This window comes from Ahaetulla prasina, chromosome 3 (genome assembly GCF_028640845.1).
Source record: "Ahaetulla prasina isolate Xishuangbanna chromosome 3, ASM2864084v1, whole genome shotgun sequence".
Lineage (NCBI taxonomy): Eukaryota > Metazoa > Chordata > Lepidosauria > Squamata > Colubridae > Ahaetulla > Ahaetulla prasina.
Genome location: NC_080541.1, coordinates 21,296,510 through 21,318,792, shown reverse-complemented (window position 1 = coordinate 21,318,792; position 22,283 = coordinate 21,296,510).

Genomic DNA, 22,283 nt, shown 5'->3' with positions numbered 1-22,283 from the left:
CCAGCCTCGTTACTTCCCGAACTTAACATTTTGAAATGCAACAAGAAAGTTATAGTTCAAATATTGTGATCAGACTCCTTCTCTAAAAAAAATCAAGATGGTTTGTGTAATAGAGAACACTGGTTGATGAATGGACATCTGACATAGAGGTAGAAGAGAGAAAATAAAGCTTGTCAGAAAAAGTTGCAGGAAAAAAAGAAGATGCAGAAGTCAGAATGGATAGCTGAGGTGGAAGAAAGTTGGTCTGGGATGATGGTGAAGCTTTAAGCAGGAAGCAAAATGGACCCGCTAGAAGATTTCAGGATGATATTTGTGCAACAAGCAAGTTTCATTAAAACCAGTGCTGCAAACTGCAAACACAGCGGCTACGAGTTCACGACTACCAAGGGAATCGCATCCCTGTTCGAGGGACCACCTCCGTCCGCGTCGAGTACGGACCACACAAGAAGACCCTGCCCATCACGATAGTCGAGGGGACCCTGCCAAGTTTGTTGGGACTGGACTGGTTCCGTGCATTGGGCATGGGAGTGACTGGCATCTACAGAAGTGACTTTAACCTAAAAGACACACTCATGACGAGTTCGAAGATGTGTTCAAGGACTGCCTGGGCAAGTACAAGGGACCCCTATTTCCTTCAATTTAGACCCCAGGTAGCCCCCATTACGGTTAAAGCAAGGAGGTCCTTTTGCCCTTAAACCCAAGATTGACAGGAGATAGACAAGCTCATCAGTCAGGGATACTGGTGCCAGTCGATCATGCAAAGTGGGAGGCATGTCACCCAGTGAAACCAGATGGGTCAGTTAGAATCTGCGCTGACTACAAGGCAACGTTAAACAAAGCCTTGCAAAAGCGCTTACCGGTCCCGTGGTGCAACACTTGCTGCACTCGCTGGGGCAAGGCGTTTTGCCAAATTAGATTTGGCCCAAGCCTATCAACAACTGCCTGTAGACGCCAACACAGCAGCCCAGACAATTGTGACTCACAGAGGTGCTTTCAAGTGTACCCGGTTACAGTTTGGGGTGAGTGTGGCACCTGGTCTATTTCAAAATTTAATGGGCGACTTCTGCAAGGGCTCCGGGGTAGTCCTATTTTGATGATGTATTGGTATCAGCGAAAATTTAGAAGAATTGGGGGCGTTTGAGAAAAGTTCTGGGCATTTTCCGGTCAGCGGTCTAAAGGTTAAAGTGAACAAATGCCAAATAGGGGTAGAATCCGTAGAGTTCTTGGGCTACAGAATAGACAAGGAAGAATCCACCCACTGAAAGCAAGGTCAAGGCAATAAGAAAGGCTCCAGCGCCCAAAAAACAAAACAGAGCTACAGGCATTCCTGGGTCTAGTGAACTTTTACGCGGTCTTTTTGAAAAATAAGGCAACCGTTGCCGAGCCGCTACATAAGTTACTGGGAAAGAATACTGCTTGGTCTTGGGGAAAGTCGGAAGCTAGGGCTTTCGAAGCAGTAAAAAACCTACTCTCGAGCGATAGCTTACTGATCCAGTACCATAGCACAATGCCATTGGTATTAGTTTGCGATGCTTCCCCTTACGGGGTGGGGGCTGTGCTCAGCCACAGGCTTCCAAATGGCACAGAAGCCCCAATAGCATTCTACTCCAGAACGATGTCCTCGACAGAGAGGAACTATAGTCAGTTGGATAAGGAAGCTCTAGCTATAGTGTCAGGGGTAAAAAAGTTTCACGAATCGTTTTGGTAGAGACTTTGAAATTGTTACAGACCATAGACCACTGTTAGGGTTACTGGCTGGCGACCGCCCAGCGCCTGTGGCACTTTCGCCCCGATTGACCCGATGGACTATCTTTTTGGCCGCCTACTCCTATAAACTGCGGCATCGGCCAGGAAAAGAGTTGGGGCATGCGGACGCATTAAGCAGATGCCCACTACCAGGGGCGATCGAGGACCCCACTCTGGGGACGCCCATACTGTTAATTGACTCTCTGGACTCTGGCCCAGTCACGTCTAAGGAGGTGGCTCGGGCGACATACCGGGACATTATTTGAGAACTGTACTTGGTTGGGTACAAGAGGGTGGCCGCTGCGCCGGGCAAGCGTTTTAAAGAGTTTGTAAAGCGTGGGGAACTTTCGGCTCAAGGGGTGCCTGCTATGGGGGATCAGTGGTGATCCCAGAGAAATTGAGGAAAAGGGTGTTGGATCTCCTCCACGAGGTCACCCAGGGATCGTAAGGATGAAGGGTCTAGCGAGAAGCTATGTGTGGTGGCCCTTAATGGACTCGAAATTGCTGAAAGGGTAGGAAATGCCAGGCCTGCCAGGAGTCAGACCGCTACTAGCGGCCCCGGTTCGAATGGGAGAGACCCCAAGGGCCCTGGTCTAGAATCCACATTGATTTTGCCGGCCCTTCCACGGCCAAACCTTCCTGGTAGTAGTCGATGCCTACTCCAAATGGCTGGAAATCATTCTCATGAGATCCATGACAGCCGAGGCCGTGATCTCAGTCCTCGGCACCTATTTGTAACCCATGGGTTGCCCGACACACTAGTTTCCGATAACGGCCCGCAATTCACGGCAACCCAGTTTGAGGAGTACTTGGCAGAAGAGGGCATCCGACATGCCCTCTCGGCGCCTTTCCACCCTGCGACGAATGGCCTTGCAGGCGTTTCGTCCGGGCGCAAAGAGGCATTGTCCAGAATCAAGCCAGGCGACTGGCAAACAAAAATCGATGTTTTCCTGGCGTCAACACAGAACCCCTGTGTCACAACCGGCAGAAGCCCAGCAGAATTATTAATGGGCCGAAGCTCAGGTGCCCACTAGACCGTTTAAATCCAAACTATACACGGAGGGTTACAAGGGGACTCGAAAAACAAGAGGGATGGAAATAGGCGACGAGTGTGGGCACACAACTATGGTGAAGGCCCAATCTGGGTAGCAGGACAAATCCTAAACATAACAGGTCCAAAATCATACTTGGTGGAGTTAAAGACGGCCGAGTATGGAGGCGCCACATAGACCAAATCTGGCATGGCGAACAATCCGAATTAGGCGAAACAGGCCCTGACTATACAATGTTTGAATCCACAGCTGACTCAAACCCGGAAAATCGCAGGACTTATCTGAGTTCCGGAGGTCCAGCGGCGCCAACAGGTTCCATTAGAAAACAGCAGGGACGACTCTACAAATAATCCAGGGCCGGATGGCCTAGAGGAGGAGCTGAGAGGAGCAAACAGCCCCTCCGGTCAGCTCGACCCACTCCCAGGGAATGAACTGCGCAGGTCCGAAAGAGTCAGGAGACGCCCAGTCTATTTGCGTGATTACGTTGAAAAATAATATGTAAATATCATGTAAATAGGGGTAAAGTGTTTTCTGGGAGGGAAGGAGTGTAATGTATCTTTAAATGTTTTGGCGGGAAACAAGCACGTTGCTGATTGGTTGAAAGGTTAAACTGTATATAAGGAGAGGTTTTTCCCCAGCCCGGTTGCTGGGTTCACCATATATTAAAGAGCTGTTGTCACTACCCTGGTCTCCAGCCTCGTTACTTCCCGAACGTAACAGAAAGTGTGAAAGGGCTAAGGCAAAAGGGATAGACTGAGAAAGTTGCGATCGGATGGAGCTGATTTGATCCTTAAAGGGAGAGTGATGAAAAGCATAAGGAAGAAAAGTCAGTGTATGAATTGGCAAATAGATATGATGGAGGCAATAAATAATGTCCCCTATTTCATTTTTTTTTCTATTTTGCAAAGCACTGGAAAAAAGAAGAGTAAGTATGCCTGTAAAATCAGTAACATAAGATTTATGTAAAGTTCAGCTATTCCAACATTCTGTTAGAAAGGTAACATATGGTTTCTTTTTTATAAACAATTCTCTTAAAAAGTATAGCAGTTCGGTTTGTGTTGAAATATTTCTTTGGTAGTATCAATCTAATATCTTCGAGGAATTTGTGTGTGTGTATGTGTGTGTATGTATGTGTGTGTGTGTGTATGTATATATATAGGATTGCTCCTAGAATATATATATATTGCTCCTAGAAGCACGAAGCTGATAACACCAGCCTGAAGATGACGAATGACACTTCCAATTTTACGCGGGAGAAAACCTGAATAACCAAAGACCTACATATATATATATATATATATATATATATATATATATATATATATATATATATATATATATATATATATATATATATATATATATATATATATATAGGTAGGTCTTTGGTGTTCAAGTTTTCCCGTAAAATTGGAAGTGTCTTACGACGTTTAAACGAAGTCTCATTCGTCATCTTCAGGCTTCAGCCTGCTTCTGGGAGCAATGTGTGATCGCAGCTGTTTCTTCCTTTTAACTGCTTGTGGGGGTTTGAACTGATTGGGTGGGAGCTTGGCTGTGCTCTGATTGGATGGGGGTTTTTCTGTGCTCTGATTGGATGGGTGTGTGTGTCCTGTGTTGGTGGGGGCTTGGTTGTGCTCAGTCTAGTCTGTGCTGCAGGGGGATTTGAGCTGGTGAGCTGCATAGCTGTTGTTTGGCTTTGTGGTCGTGCTACATCTTCATAGTGGGTGTCAGTCTGCTGCATGAATGGATTGGAGGGGTTTGAAATGGCTAATGTTTGAAATGAAATGTCGCCAAGGCATTTCCAATTTTACACGGGAGAAAACCCGAACAACCAAAGACCTATATATATATATATATATATATATATATATATATATATATATATATATATATATATATATATATACATCTCCTATCGAAGCAACCTAGTCTGCCCAAATATGAGAAGGAGCATATTGCTTCCCTTTCGCCTTTCAGCCCCAATCCAGGATCCCTCACAGGCAGTCACTTTCACGACAAACTATTTTGTATTAAATTTATATTTACTGATATATATATATATCAGTAAATACATACACACACACACACACACACACACACACACACATACACACATTTTGTTGGTTTAAGATCTACCTGAGAATTTTATTTAGTATTCTGGTAGAAAGTTCTATAAAGTCAGGACCTGATTTGCAGGAATTGGCCATACATGAACAGAGTGGTGAGTTATCCGCAACCCTCTTCCATGTATCGTTATGCATTTGTAAATCCCAGTTTTCCAGCTGTCACTCAAAAACATACTTCCAGATGTTCAAAGTAACTCTCACAATGCCTTTTCAGGACCATTCTATCTCAAATGACTGGAGCCATAGTAAAAAACATAGAGATCACCAGGATTATCTACTTAATTATCAAGGTTGTTTATATATCCTTCTCATCTACTTTTCTCTGATCTCAGGCTTCTGGCCCATGCACACTTCATTCAGTTTTTAAAAAGAGAGCTTTTTCCTCTTTATTCTTTCTTTCATCTATCTGACGCAGAACACCAAAGCTTGCCTTCAATTTTGTTGTCCCTAACAAAACAATAACAGAATGACCAATTTTTACATGTCATCTTTCCTGTATTGTCAACACAGACTGTTACTTAAATCTCTGGATAAAAAAACGAAATAGCTATTATGCATTCTTGCTTGCATCATGGATGGCATTCAGTAATCCAAAGCAACTGATACCACAATACAAAGCAAGGTCATTTAGCAGGCAAGCCCAGATTGTTGTATGTATACAGTGAACAAAGCAAACTTCTGACAATATTTCTCAGGATTATCTTTCCTCCTGACATAAAGATGGATTCTATTTATGGCTTTTTAACGCATTAGCTACCACTGTTATTGCTTGAAGGGAAAGGTGAGCATCCAGGGGTGTCTACAACAGTCAAAACGATGGCCACAACCATATGAGCAAAGCCTTTTCCTTGTAATGTATGTAAAGAGAAAGGGCTAGTTCAATTTTGTGGTTGTAGCCACCAGCTTGATGTTTTGACTCCCTCCCTGGGAGCATCCATTCCTTGTGAAAAGAACATTTGCTAAAAGATGCTAACAGAATCCATGAAATAGATTAGGTAGGCTCTGCTAAAGACTGTGTTAATTGTCAAGTCCTGAATGTAAGTATTTCTGGAGTACAACCAGTTTCACTTCAAAGAGCCCCAGATCTTTTGGGTGTGATTTGTTGTTATCTGAGGAAAGAGAGGTGACATCACCCTATTTTTCCCTCCTGAGTATGAATGGACAGACACCTGTATTATTTGGGGGGAAGTTTTTTTTGCAAAAAATAAAAAAGAGAAGGAAAAGAATTAACTAGTCTGCAATAGTACCTTCACACATTTCTCACTAGAAAATAATATGACTCGCTAAGTTTCTGACCACTATAATATCAGTATGATCAGCATTTCTCATTTGTAAGCATCTATAAAGAAGCTTAGCAGTTATCTGAAGGTATTATCATGGTGGGGAGGAAGAATTTCCTCTTCACCATAATAATTTATTTATTTATCTATTTATTTATTTATTTTGTCACAACATCATACAAAAAGATTATATAGTATATAAACATATATATGAGTAAATGTTAGGAGGTATAAGCATATATATATACAGGAAGAAGAAAAGAAAAACAATAGGACAGGAACGGTAGGCATGTTTGTGTGCTTATGCATGCCCCTTATGGTCCTCTTAGGAATGGGGTGAGGTCCATAGTTGAAAGTTTTTGGTTAAAGCTTTTAGGATTATGGGAAGAGACCACAGAGTTAGGTAAAGTATTCCAAGCACTGATGATTCTGTTACAGAAGTCATATTTTCTGCAATCTAGATTAAAGCGGTTAACATTAAGTTTAAATCTATAATATAATATAATAATACTTGGAAATTCCAAGTTTCTCTTAGAACATAAGTTTAACTGCTAGATGAATCCTGGTCCAGAAAACTGCTAGAAAATCCTGGTCTAGGCCAACCACAACTCCAGAGCATTCCCCTTTATCTCTTGTTGAGTATGCCCAAGAAGCCTCTGTGCAGCTAAACAAATTTTATCAAAAAGTTGAGAATGAACCAGGAGTGAAATCCAGCAGGTTCTGAAGAACCGGTAGCAGAAATTTTGATTAGTTTGGAGAACTGGCAAATACCACTGCTGACTAGCCCCAGAGTGGGGTGGGAATGGAGATTTTGCAATATCCTTCCCCTGGAGTGGGGTGGGAATGGAGATTTTGCAGTATCTTTCTCCTGGTATGCCCACCAAACTATGCCTACCAAGCCATACCACACCACGCCCACCAAGCCATGCCCCCAGAACTGGTAGTAAAAAAAAAATTGGATTTCACCACTGGAATGAACTTGCTAATGTTATACAACCATTAAAACAGAACAGATCTTTTAGGGCATAGGTCTGAGAATTCTTAATCCATTGCTTGGGACGTTGCCTAGGCAGCAAGCATAGGTTGAGTTCATACAACACCCTAAATCCAGGAGTTTGGATTGCTTCTTTATAAGCATTTTATTCATCCAATCTCAGCTTTGGAGGTACAATGTCAGAAGCATTCAGGTGGCAATGCATTCAACCTTGCTGTTTTCCAGTTGTGTTACAACCAGAAAGGATTAGTGTTAAGCCATGGATGGAACACTAAAAACTACTCCCTGCTTTATATTTAGTTGCCTTCAACCCCAGTCTGATATTCTGGCTAGAGATTATAGATGATTAGTTCAAAGGAACTGAAGCCCCTTTGTGGGGGTGGGGAGAATGATCTCCAAGCCAATACACAGCCTATTTCGTATTCAACCATTACTAGAAAGCGAACTATTGAACATCCATTTCTGTAATGCCCCCGTTGTTCACAGTAAGCAGACATACAAAAGTAAGAGCAATCGATCGTAATAAAAATGGACTTGCTAATTTTATCAAGTGCGATACACGTAACAAATTAAAGAGCTAAGGAGGCAGTGCGATGTGTTTCCTTACCAGCTTGCTTTTCTTATCCATGTTGTGGAAGGGTCTTCACCGGCCTTTTTTTTAGCTTTCTGCTCTCCTGCCGAAGTTTTTCCTCTTTTCACATGGATGGAATACACAATCCTTGTGTTGTTTTGTCCCCCTGGGTTGTGTTTTTTTTGAGAGGGATCCAATGCAGCTGAAGTCCTGGTGCCAGCTGTCCTCAGCAGACAATGGTTCAATTGGAAGTTGTCTTCTAAACAAAGGAGCTGTTCCTAGGAACGACTGATTCACGTCGTTCTCCCCCTCCACAGAACATCAAGGCCACATGCTACATATATCCTTTCCCTGAAATATATCATCACTTCCCCCAAATCCTGCCAGGCAAGCTTAATTAGTTTAACCCCCAGCCACTATGCTTAGGGGAGCCTCTTCTGTCCCAAGCTAACTAAGCACTGTCAGCCAGATTCCAACAAAATGACCTTTGGAAGAATTGCTCTAAGCAATTTGTCCCCCCTCCCCACCATTGCCTAAACTTATCAACAGCCTCAACTGAAAAAGTGCAAACACTACATTTCTGCAGGTTTCAGCATTACAACAAAGCAAAGGTGCCTCGGATTCTCTAATCCAGTGTCTCTCAACCTTGACCCCCCTCCCCGTGCAGAAGTGTGGACTTTAATTCCCAGAATTCCCCTGCCAGCCTTGCTGGTTGGGAAATTCTAGGAGTTGAAGCCCACCCATCTTCAAGTGGCCAAGGTTAAGAAACCCTGTGTCAGGCGTGGAAGCCATATTACCTTAGCGCCTTCAGGATCCAGGCCTGCCACAATCCTACCGCGGAAAGTTGGGAGGGGGGATTGCATGAGTGAAGTAGAATTAGCCATAACAAAACTTTGTAGAGAAGTTCAAGGCCATGGTGTAGGACAGCTGTGCAGAGAAGAACTGACTGGAGCAGGGGTGGACATGTAGAAGTGGGCAAGGTCTTGAACTTTCTTTTGGGTGAGGAAATCCTGGAAGATCTCAGATTCAGGTTTCCCACAGATGTGCCAATACAACATCTCCAATAAAAGTTAGCTTTGGGGAACTGCAAGCCTTGGAGTTTGATTTCATTGGGGGTGTTACTTGGAACCCTGACACACTGTTCTAATCTAATTCATTGTGCATTCATACATGTATTCCTTCAAATGTCAGCCTTGTATTTTGGAACGGTCTTTTCTGTCAAGCAGGTTTAAAGCTGCAGACAATATATACTTGCTAGAAGATCAATCACTCTCAATAAAATATGTGAGCTTTAGTCCACAAGCAACACACACACAGTTATTACCCTGTTGCTGTTTTCATAAACATGTTAACTCATGTTGGCTAGGCTTGTCCTACAGAGAAGGTTTGCATGCCTCACCAAATGTGCAATAGAGCAGGGGTCTCCAACCTTGGCAACTTTAAGCCTGGCGGACTTCAACTTCCAGAAAGCATTCTGGGAGTTGAAGTCCTCCAGGCTTAAAGTTGCCAAGGTTGGAGACCCCTGTAATAGAGAGACATAAAATAACTACATTTTAGCCTAGTGCAGTATGGGAATGTAACTTATAAATCAAGGTTTGGAAATTAGCTCACTCAGCACAATGTGAACCCTCTGGCATCTAAAGCTGCATTACTGTTAGACAATGATCATAATAAAAGATGGTTTTATTTTATTTGAGGCTACCTCTACCTCCTGAGCACCGAGAGCCCCCCCCCCCAAAAATACATTTAGGAGTGATATCTAAGTGCAACAAGGTGCTTCAGAGGAATTTCCTTGGACTGAGCAGTTAGTGTGGAAAGTTAGTTGGAAAGAGACTTCTTCTTTAAGGAGATGTTAACAATACAGAGGACATGCCAAATCTGCTCCAAAGTCCTTTTTCAGCTTCTGATGACCAACAATACAAACAATTCCGAAAATGGACACTGGTATTATGAGAGATACTTGGGAGTTAAGGTTCCCCAGGGGAGTCAATCATTCAGAGAATAGAATAGAATAGAATAGAATAGAATAGAATAGAATAGAATAGAATAGAATAGAATAGAATAGAATAGAATTATTTATTGGCCAAGAGTGATTGGACACACAAGGAATTTGTCTTGGTGCATATGGTCTCAGTATACATAAAAGAAAAAATACGTTCCTCAAGACTCATAAGGTACAACACTTAATGATAATCATAGGGTACAAATAAGCAATCAAATCTTATTAGGAAACAGTCAATATAAATCATAAGGATACCACCAACAAGGTTACAGTCATACATAACATCAACAAACAATTATGGCTTAGCACAATCATAAGCAAGATCCTAATCCTAAAGCAAGATTTTTTTCATGAAACTGAGGTAAAGGTACCAAAAATTAAATTCAAGAAGTTGGATGGTAGGACACTTTTTGACTGCAGATCTGCAGGACTGCACAACCCCTTCACAGGAGCTACGTTGTGTGGTATGAGAGCATCTACTGACTGCAGAAGGCTGAGGATTTCTGGCTAAGCATATTGTGTAGAGCCAGCTTCAAGGGACTGGCAAGCTATGAGGTGTCCTTGGCGTTCTCTGAGCTTGGTTGTTTTCTTGGAGACATTTTATCCCCTAAACTAGGTAACAGGAGCAGTACCTACAGGTAGTTTAGGTGATGAAATGTCTGCAAGAAAACAACCAGGTTCAGAGACCGCCAAGAATATCTCACAGCTTGCCACCCTCTCATTTCAACCCTAAGGTACAAATAGTCTCCTTTATCAATTGGCATAGCTGAACTTTAAGAGCAGCAGGTTGACTGTCTTGGTGGTGCAGTGGTTAGAGTGCAGGACTGCAGGCTACTTCTGCTGACTGCCGACTGCCTGCAATTTGGCAGTTCGAATCTCACCAGGCTCAAGGTTGACTCAGCCTTCCATCCTTCCGAGGTCAGTAAAATGAGGACCCAGATTGTTGTGGGAAATAGGCTGACTCTGTAAACCACTTAGGGCTGTAACCAGAGGTGGTATTCAGCCAGTTCGGACCGGTTTGGGTGAACTGGTAGCGGAAATCACGGGTGGGCCTGCACACCAGCCCCACCCTCACCCAGCCATCCTATTTTTGAGGTATATTTTTGAGGCTGGGTGTATGCGTGGAAGGTGCGTGTGTGAGCAAAGCACGTGCGTGGAAGGCCGGGCACGTGTGTGGAAAGCGCGCAGACAGGGTGAATCAGTGGTAACAAAATGTGAAACCCACCGCTGGCTGTAAAGCATTGTGAAGCGGTATATAAGCCTAAATGCTATTGCTATTATTAGAACTCTCCCAAATCAAGGAAGGTCTCTATATCCTTTAGCAAAACTTCTATGTTCTGTCCGAGATTTGGGATTTGTGCTGAAGTGTTTCATTGTGCTTGCTCAAGTCTGCAACTGATTGTAAATGGTTGGGTGAGGCACACACTGCAGGGTAGGTGGGACATGGGTGAAGAGTTCATGACATTGAGCAAACGTCCTTCATTTGACATTAACAGTTACAGAGAGTGTCTTGACGAAGAGACCATTGCAAACTCTGAATCAAGGGGACTCGTATAGATTAGTTGAGAAGAGAAGGAAAAGATTAGATAAGATTGACGGTGTTTTTCTGGAACTATCAGAAGCCAGTATTATTCCACTCTCTCTAGGTTGGCCTCCTGCTTCTTTGACCTGGGATGCACTGGCAAAATTTTGCACAATAAAACTCATGCTGAGATCCAGGATGCTTAAGAAAATTCCAATCTAGAGAAGAGCCCTTAAGCTATAACTTGCCTTGAGGGCAGCTGTAATTTTATTTTATTTATTTATTTTATTTGTCACAACAGTATATATAAGCATAAGCATGGAATAACTATACGATATATAAGCATATATATAACCATAAGTATGTAATAACTATATGAAATTTGATACAATCAAAGGGAACACTAGGACAGGAACGGTAGGCATGTTGGTGCTCTTATGCACACCCCTTACAGACCTCTTAGGAATGGGGTGAGGTCAATAGTAGATAGTTTTTGGTTGAAGCTTTGGGGACTTTGGGAAGAGACCACAGAGTCTGGTAGTGCATTCCATGCATTAACAACTCTGTTTCTGAAGTCATATTTTCTGCAATCAAGATTGGAGCGGTTCACATTAAGCTTAAATCTGTTGTATGCTCGTGTATTGTTGCGATTGAAGCTGAAATAGTCTTCAACAGGAAGGATGTTGTAACAGACGATTCTATGAGTTAAACTCAGGTCCTGTCGAAGGTGGCGGAGTTCTAAATTTTCTAAGCCTAGGATTTCAAGTCTAGTGGCATAAGGTATTTTGTTGTAATCAGAGGAGTGGAGAATTCTTCTTGTAAAATATTTCTGGACACGCTCAATTGTATTGATGTCCGAAATGAGGTGTGGGTTCCAGACAGGCGAGCTAATGTTCGTCAGAAATGCATTCCTCGATCCGAACCATAATTTCAGAATGTCCAGGGTTAAATTACCAACACAGTTTCCCCAGAATTGGTGCTCAATCTGAAAAAGAGGACCTGTGAGATTATGGAAAGAAGAAAAAAAAAAGACTGTTTGCAGTGATATGCAAGGAAGGAACAATGAAATGAACTAAGGGTTGTGTTTTTTGTGCTAAGCTTAAAAAAAAAAAAAGACAGAGCACAAAACAGAATTCTTCCATTGAATAGGCCCAAGCCTTCTCATCCTTTAAACTGAACAGAACTCTTCAACCAAGCCTAGCTGCAAAATATGATCCCCACGTGTAGTTTCTAGATTTGGGGCTTACAAGATAAGATAAAGTCTCTTTCAAGTCAAGTTTTCCTTTCTACCAATTCCCTTGTGCTGTGAGCACAGCCAAAGAAAGGGAGCAATTAAAGGAATGAGTCAGACTCCAGCGGGTCCCTCCCATGTTAATATTACTCTATAAGCATTATTGGAACCATATGAGTAGGTTCTTCCAAGGCTGTCTAATTAGTATATGGAGCAGGACAACAATGTGAGACCTCTAGTAAAGTAATGGTGAACCTATGACACATGGGGTCAAACGGGATACACCACAATGCTTTGGGTGACACCAACACTCAACAATTATTCTCAAAGTATGCCCTGTACTTGCACGATTTTCAGAGGCTGCAGAGGTCTGAAAATCACAAGGAAGCAGGCCCTGCTTTCATGCGGTTTTTCAGAAGGTGCAGAGACCACGGAAGAGACAGGTGCGCTAGTCTACAAAGCGAGAATCCATGGGTTCAAGTCCCACCTCAGGTATGAAAGACAGCTGGATGACTTTGGGCCAATCACCAGGAGACATTGAGTTTCTAGTCCTGCCTTAGGTATGATAGCTCTCTGGGTGACTTTGGGCCAATCACCAGGAGACTGTGAGTTCTAGTCCTGCCTTAAGGCATGAAAAACCAGCTGGGTGACTTTGGGCCAGTCATTCTCTCTCTCTGTCTTTCTCTCTCAGCTCAACCCACTTCACAGGGTTGTTGTTGGAAGGAAAGTACACTGGATATTTTTGCCACCTTGAGTTATTTTTAGAAATAAAAAAGTGAGATATAAACAAACAAACAAACACATTCTCTAAAGTTGCTTCAGGCCTCATGTGACCTAGAGCAGTTTTCTCTTTCTGTTGACAGGCCCCTGAGGTCTGTCGAACATCAAACATCGCTTGAAGATAAATGGGGCATGGCAGATCCTGAGGAGCGCTGGGCCACAGGGGCAATTGTGCTCACACACCTTGGGGAACAGCACCAGGTGGCCTTTTTTTTAAAATTAATTTTTTATTAATTACATTTCTTAGTGCTTAATACACATTGTGTTGCCTGGGTGTTTAACTTGCTTAACAATAAATATTACATTCTTAATTTCCATTCCTTTTTTCCCAAACCACTACGTTTGGTAATATTCTGTATCTTCTTTCTCTTTCATTTTTAATGCCAGTCTGTCCATTTCTGCACACTAGTTTCTTCTTAATGATTTCTTCATCTCGTGGTGTTTCTTCATTTTTCTAGCATTGCGCAAATACAGTCCTCGTGGCTGTCAAAATGTGCAATATTAAATACACACTTTTCTTATCAAGTTTAACTGATATTATGCCTAATAAAAAATAGTTCAGGTTTAAAAATCTACATTTTTTATTTATTTATTTATTTATAATCCAATTTCTATACCGCCCTTCTCCCGAAGGACTCAGGGCGGTTTACAGCCATATTAAAAACACAAAAATACACATAATATAAATAACAAATTTAAAAACATTTAAAACGAATATTATTAATTAATAAAACGAATATATATGAATAATATTAATATATTAATTGGCCAAAATTACTAAAAAATTGCATGCTTTCCAGTCATCTTTTCTAGCCATCTTTTCTATGTATTTTTTCCCCAAATTTTTTTTTTGCTTTACCACAAGTCCACCACATATGATAATATGTGCCTGTTTTTTTATTGCATTTCCAACACTTTCTAGACATATTTTTAAACATTCTAGCCATCTATAAAACATTTTATATAAGTTTTCTTTATAGGAAGCTGCCATTGTTAATTTATAACTTCCTTTTGTGCCAGATGGCTTTTTTGAGTGACAGTAATACAAGGGCTGTCCTTGAGACCCTGACTTTTACTTAAGGTCCAGCTTCAATGAGTGCAGCTGTCCAGGGTGGCCCAAATGGGGAGGGGAAGAGGCAAATATTTTTTCTCTCTCTTTTCCTTGTTGGAGGACTATATTTAACACACCAACAGAATCAGGTTAGGCTTTTCCCAAATTTTTGGACACGCTGAGTCCAAAAAATTTGCCATTACTGCCCTAGTATCAGGGATGAAATGCTCCCGGTTCAGACCGGATTGTGCAATCCGGTAGCGATCTTGGCTGGTAGTTTGGAGAACCGGTAGCAATCGCAGTATGAGGCTCCGCCCACCCACCCACCCGTAACCAGGAAGTAATGTGTTTTGTATCCTCTGCACATGTGCAGAAAGGTTTTGCGCATGCGCATAGGGTGTGCAAATGCACATGACGCACACATGAAGTGAGGACGTGCGCGTGGTGCATCCACTTCTGAACCGGTAAGGAAGATAAGTAGATTTCACCCCTGCCTAGTATGTATGTACGTGATGGATACTCTTTAGATTACTACAGCCACCCATACCTTCACCAGCTCTGAGTTGGTGAAACATAAACCTAACCTATAAACTTAAAAACAAACCAATGTGATACAATAAAAAGCCAAAACCGAAAGTAAAAATAATGTTGTTTTTTACAGGGGAAAACATATGCTTGAAGTGTGCAAACCAAATCCCACAGTGGAAAGCCATTTGCAGCCAAAGGCCAGAGGAATCCTCTACGTTTGCAAGACTTTCTTAAAGGAAAACAGGGTTGGAGCTGCTCAGCCCACCAGGTGGGATGGTATTCCACAGGACCGGCTCTGCTATAGAAGGCAAAACTTCCCATAATGTATCATTTCTTGATAAATGCACCCTGGAACTTGCCAGTTTCCCCAGATCTTGTAGAATGGCAGAAAAATAACATCAGAGTAACAAATGATCGTCTTCTTCTTTAAAATCTCTAGTGTTGAAACACCCACAATTTCTGAAGACAAGCTAACAGAATAATAACAGAATTGGAAGAGACATTGGAGGTCTTTCAGTCCAACCCCTTGGTTAGGCAGGAAACCCTATACCATTTTAGACAAATGGTTATCCAATCTCTTCTTAAAAACATCAGCATTCACAACTTCTGGAGGCAAGTTGTTCCACTGATTAATTGTTCTTAACTGTCAGGAAATTTCTCCTTAGTTCTAAGTTGCTTTTCTCCTTGATTAGTTTCCACCCATTGCTTCTTGTCCTGCCTTCAGGTGCTTTGGAGAATAGCTTGACTCCCTCTTCTTTGTGGCAGCCCCTGAGATATTGGAACGCTGCTATCATGTCTCCCCTAGTCCTTCTTTTCATTAAATTAGACATACCCAATTCCAGCAAATATTTTTATATGGTTTAGCCTCCAGTACCATAATCATCTTTATTGCTCTTCTCTGCACTATTTCTAGAATCTCAGCATCTTTTTTACATTGTGGTGAACAAAACTGGATGCAGTATTCCAAATGTGGTCTTACCAAGGCATTATAAAGTAGCATTAACACTTCACATGATTCTGTTCCACTGTTTCTGTGTTCCATTGTTCTGTCAGGAAATTTCTCCTTTATTCTAGGTTGGTTCTCTCTTTGACCAGCTTCTATCCATTGTTTCTCGTCCTTCCTCCAGATGCTTTGGAGAATAGGTTGACCCCCACTTTTCTTTCTGGTAACGTTTTGGAAGTAGAGCCTCTTGCCTTGAATTCCACCCTCCCCCAAGTTTCTTTAATTGCATTTTTTTTTCTCCATTCTGTTTTGTCTTTGCTGAGGTAATGATGAGATCAGGCTGATTCTTCTTTCTCCAAAATGCCCTGTAGTTTGAGATCAGATATGAAAATGCCAAGTACTAAAAGATCCTTAGTAGGTCTAGTGGAAAATGTGAGCCTCTTTTCTTTGCTGCCTGACTTTATTTACAGGACCATGTGATTTTCTTAAATAAATCTTTGATGTTGAGGGCTTTTTTTAAAAAACTCCCTCAATTTGCAGTATAGCCATGTGTGTTTCTCTAGAAATAAGCCTCAATGAATTCAAGGGGCTTACTTTCAAGTAAGCAGAATTCTTGACAGGCCTGTACCTCAGTCCTATGCAAAGTTGAAATAAATAGGAGTAAATGTACCTTAGTATAAGACTGGACCGTCTTTAAGAATTACGAGCTAGAAGCAACTTTGTTCTCTTGTTTTTTCCCCTTTTAATTTTCTTTGGCTGATGAGCAAGAAAACCTTCAGGGGAAAAATCAGGATGCTGCAGAGCTGATGATTAAAAATATGAAAAATAAAATATAAAAACAAAGGAAAACTCCATGGCTCTTACAAGTGAACTTGGCAAAGCCATTCCCAGAAAGTTAAATTACAGATGTGGCTTAAAAGCTTGCCTCTGGATTGTGGAGATGAGTCCTCTCAAATACAGCTCGCAGTAAACTTTTTGGCTAATTGAACCTTTTAGACGCAGCAAGGATTAGAGCAGGGCTGTACGGTTCAAGCCACATTAATCTAAGGCAACAATCGTCTAATGATGGGTTGGAAGCAATGTGAGTCACAAGTGGCTGTCAGTAGCGAGTGTCTTAAGATTTTAGAAGTGGACTGGATAGGCCCAGAAAAATTGATCTTGAGTGGAACCAATAGTTCAATGCATGAGCAACCCTTCCCTCTCTTTTGTAGAAATCAATTGGACAGCTAGGAACAACTAAAATAGACCCAGGTCAGAAGAAAATAATATTAATAAGACAAAGGTAGGACAACAAAATAAATAAAATAAAAATGCCTGCCATCAGCAGAGTTCCATCCCAAATTTCTATTTCAATTCATGCAATTTATCTACGAGTATAATTTATATAAGAACAATTTATCGATGCAAGCGAGATAGATGCAAAGATCTAGCACTGTGTCCTACTGTGTTCGCTCAATAATTTACTTATGATTTTTTTATATCCCACTTTTATTATTTTTATGAATAACTCAAGTGGCGAACATATCCAGCACACACCCCTCTTCCTTTTTCCTCCCACAACAACAACCCTGTGAGATGGATTGGGCCTAGCAAGTGTGGCTGGCCCAAGATCACCCAGCTGGCTTTCATGGCTAAGCCAACACTTGAATTTATAGTCTCCTGCTTTCTAGCATGGTGCCTTAACCACTAGACTAAACTGGCTCTCCATAATAATTGTGGGCCCCTGAGGCGATTGTGGACAGGATGGATACAAAGCAAGTGATGTAATTGTCTCTCTTTCTGACACACCTATTTTTCCCGTTCTTGTAAATCCTTTTCTCTTCCTTGAAACCTTCTTCACACTTTCTGATCTCTTTCCCAAGTTAAAAGGTGGAGAAGGTTGCTCCGGCTCAACATTCAATTGCCAGGAGGAATATTCGAGATGAAGGACCCTAGAAAATAAACGGTTGAAGGAGCATGGAGTAGGAAGGGCCAAGGAATTTGAGTAGCCTTAAGATTGTTGCTTGAGCATCCCAACCTAGCTTTCTTTTTAGATTTGCGGGAAGAGAGGAATTAGGAAGCTGTAGTAGAGCATTTAACCAAATCCTTTAGCAAAAGTTCTGAGGAAAGAATTGTTGTTAATGAGTAAGTGTGCCATTATGATTCTTCTGCCAGATGACTGAGAGTATGTTTATGGTTAGATTTAATAACATAATGAGAAAGTGTTTCAACTGTGATTCACACTGATTTCACAGATGAAATATGGAATCGTACCATAACAATGCAAAGTTAAGTTGGGGTTTGTTAGTCCTTTTTATTCCATGCTTGTTTCTTTTTTCCTTTCTTTAAAACAGGGGTCTCCAACCTTGGCAACTTTAAGCCTGGCGGACTTCAACTCCCAGAATTCCCCAGCCAGCTTTGCTGGCTGGGGAATTCTGGGAGTTGAAGTCCGCCAGGCTTAAAGTTGCCAAGGTTGGAGACCCCTGCTTTAAAATATCTACTTTTTTTTTGTTTGGTGTGGTTTTGTTTTGTTATTTTATTTTAGAGTTTTTTAATGACATCTTTTTATTGCATGCATTTTGATAGCAGGAGCCTTTAAGGAGCAAAAGGAGAAATACGGTAATAAAAGGATTGCTCCAGTTTATATAAAGCTTCTATGGACCATTTTGACTGATTCAAAACTCAACAATGACGTTATTACTATTAGTATTATTACAAATACGGTAGTAATAACTGAAGGAATAAACTTCAAATTATTGAAGTCCACAAGTCTTAAAGCTGCCAGGTTGGACATCCCTGTTCTAGAGAGAAAGTGATGGCTTCATGCCAACTGCAGATTATTCATGTGCATTTTGGAAAACTTACATGAACACTAAAAAGAACGCAAATAAAAATTTGATGTGCGATAGTTCCACTTCACCAATGTTCACATATTCCTAAAAATTCTTATTTTTTTCCACAAGGTTGTGTCCCAAAGTATGTGAAGAATCCCAAATGAACTAAGCAAGTGTCATTTTATGGTACTTTTCCAACTGTTGCACCATCAGCTGTATATTTATCAAATTCACTTGGGTTTGAAATAAATGGCAATTGTCCAGCATTTATTTCTCACAGTGTTTACCAGAAAAGAAAACTGGAACAGGAAGAACAGATCAAAGGTCTGCATTAGGGTGAACTGGAAAACTTTATGCATCAATAAAAGTGTGGTGCTTTAAAAAAAAAAAAAAGCAGAAATGCTTAACAAATAGAACCTAAGACAATAAAAGCTTTGTCATGCTACTTACAAATAACTTCGTGAAGTTTGCTACTGCTATTTATTTCACTTTATTAGTTTGCATCATTTTTAATTGGACATGTATAGCAGATAGAGAAAGACAGACAGACAGATAGGCAGGCAGGTAGGTAGATAAATTTTTGTAGCTGGCAAAGCTGAATCTTTTTATAAATTCCATGTTTATTCTCATTTTGACTTGTAGATCTACAAAAATTACAAACCGTCATACAAACACATACACACACCAGTTACAGCTCTAAGGTCTAATTAATGGTACCAAGTGCAACTCACTAAGTTAGCAATGAGTAACTGGAAGCTAATTTGATCAAACAACATTATAAATATCTATAAAATATGGTTTCAGATTTTCCGTCATTTTAAATTACTGTCAAGATTGTATTTGACTCGTTGATCATAATAAAATATGTGATTAATATGGAAATCTTTTGTTCTGCTATATTCAGTGGCCTGAGCAAGCCCAAAGATATATTACACTGTTATATCTCTTTGAGAAATTACCTGTTAGCTTCACTAAAGGCCTGGCGTATCCCTAAAGAAAAGAAAAAATCTGACCTCACATGATAATTAACCCATCTGACTGTATAGTATGGTATAATGTGGAAGAACTCATGGTGAGAAAATATGAAAATCACTACAGGGTCTTCAGACCAAGGTCCATCTAGGATAGGGGTCTCCAACTGTGGCAACTTTAAACCTGGCAGACTTAAACTCCCAGAAAGCCCCAGCCAGCAAAGCTGGCTGGGGCATTCTGGGAGTTAAAGTCCTCCAGGCTTAAAGTTGCCAAGGTTGGAGACCCCTGATCTAGGATGCCTTTTTTAGTGGCCAAAGAAATAACTCTGGAAATTGAAAAGTAACTCCTGACGGACCAGATTTCTCCTTTACATCTTTTGGGGAACCAGTTGTGATTCTGCGGCAATTCTGTCTCTAAAATGGAATGAAAAGAAACATCTGATAGCCATTAAAAGATAGGGGCTCCATTTAGATACCAAGAATGCTGGTGTTGGAAAACCACCCAACGTTAAAGCTCCCCTGCCAATCCCATGCAGGAATCCAAATGAAAACATTTCCAATTTATCATTACTTTGAAGCAGTCATAAAAAGGGAGATCCCACCTGTTTGGCTAATTGGTTCCACGGTCCCAATAATCTTACGAGGAATTTTTCCTTAAATCCATAAAAACTGCCTTCTTGTAGCTTAAATCCACTAATCCATATCAACCCTTTGAAACACCAGGGAACCAATTTTGTTTTCCTCCTGTATGACAACACTTGAGATTACTGTATAGGTTCATGATGGCGAACCTATGGCACGCATGCCACAGTTCAGCTCTGCCACGCATGTGCATGTGTGTGCGCCTCCCGAAAGCCAGCTGGTTTTTTGGGTCTCTGCCACGCGTGTGCGGGGATGGGGCGCATGCGGGAGACATGCACGAATGCGTAAGGTGCATGCGAGGGATGTTAGTGCATGCACGGGTTCCGGCATGCGCGTTTGAGGGGAGTGTGCACATGTGTGGGGTCAGGATGCACATGGGGGGAGGGTTGTCACACACACATTGCTTTATGGGTGTGTGCGCGCTTTCGGCACTCAGCACCAAAAAGGTTAGCCATCACTGGTATAGGTGATCTTCAACTTATAATCGTTTGTTTATTCGAAATTATTCCCTTGAAGTTATGACCACTCCTCGCCCATATGACTATCACAAAATCAATGGTCCTGTGATCAAAATTTGGTTGCTTGGCAACTGGCGTATATGTATTTATGATGGTTGTGCCAGGACCATGTAATCACCATTTGTGACCTTTTCACAGGGCTTCTGACAAGGGAAGTCAAAGGGAATACTAGATTTGCTTAATGATTATGGGATTAGTTTAACAATCACAGCAAAAATGGTAAAATCGGGTGCAACTCATGTAGCGACCAGATTTTAAGGGTCAGAAGTTCTAGTCCCAATTGTGGTCATAAGCCAAGGACTACCTGCATTAAGCATATCCCATTTGAACAGTCTTTCCTAAAAAAAAAAACCTGGTTTCCATCTTGATCATTTTGATTTCCTTGCAGTTGTTCCAGTGGTGGGTTGCTACCAGTTAGTCCCAGATCGGGCAAACCGGTAGCGGCGGGGGCAGAAGGCTCCACCTACCCATTCAAATGCTTCTGCGCACGCATAGAAGTGTTGCACACGTGCATGAGCACGCCCACGAGCGAACCAGTAGCAACGGGTTTTGAAACCCGCCCCTGAGTTGTTCAAGTTTCTACACTGTTGCTGAAATGTAGAACCAAGAATTGTATATAGTACACAAACTGGTGTCTCAGTACAGAACCAATAGTACACAAACTGGAGTCTTAATATAGAACACACAGAACTATTAGTTTCTGCCTTGACATTTGGAAATATTTTATTTACTGCTCTAAGCAGTCATGCCATGCTGATGACTCACCGTCAACTTGTGAATAGCTAGAATTCCAAGATCTTTTTCACATACCTTTTTTTAAAAGCCAAGAATCTCCTATCACTGCCCAAACCATGAACTTTACAATATATTTTTTCTGGTTCTATTACTTTCACCCTGCTTCCCAACCTTTAAGATTGCTTTGAATATTAGCTGCCCTCTTCTAATGAGTCTCTTCTGAAGATTTATAAGCATTCCCTCAATCTTTTGATCCAAATGTTAAAAGAACAAGGTAAATTCATTAGTTTGCCTAGAAAAAGGACTTTCTGCACAAGAGGAAAAAAATACTGAAAAGGGAGGAATAAGAAACACAGAGATTTGCATAAAATTATGTAAAATGCCAGTTTGGACATTATTACTGCTAAGTAGAAATATATCTCACCACAGTTGGGGAGACTGTGACCAGTACAATACATGCCCCATTTATAAAGTTCTATGATTTATTTATTTATTTATTTTCGTATTTTTTCGTATGACGTACCATTTTAGTAGTTTCAAAGTCTTAAAATGGTTTAAACCAGTGGTAGGTTTCAACATTTTTTACTACCTGTTCTGTGGGTGTGGCTTGGTGAGCGTGGCATGGCTTGGTAGGTGTGGCAGGGGAAGGATCCTGTAAAATCTCCATTCCTTCCCCAATCCAGGGGAAGGTTACTGCAAAATCCCCATTTCTTCCCAATCAGTTAGGACTCGGGAGGCAGAGGCCCGATGGGGGTCAGGCCAGTCAGAATTTTTACTA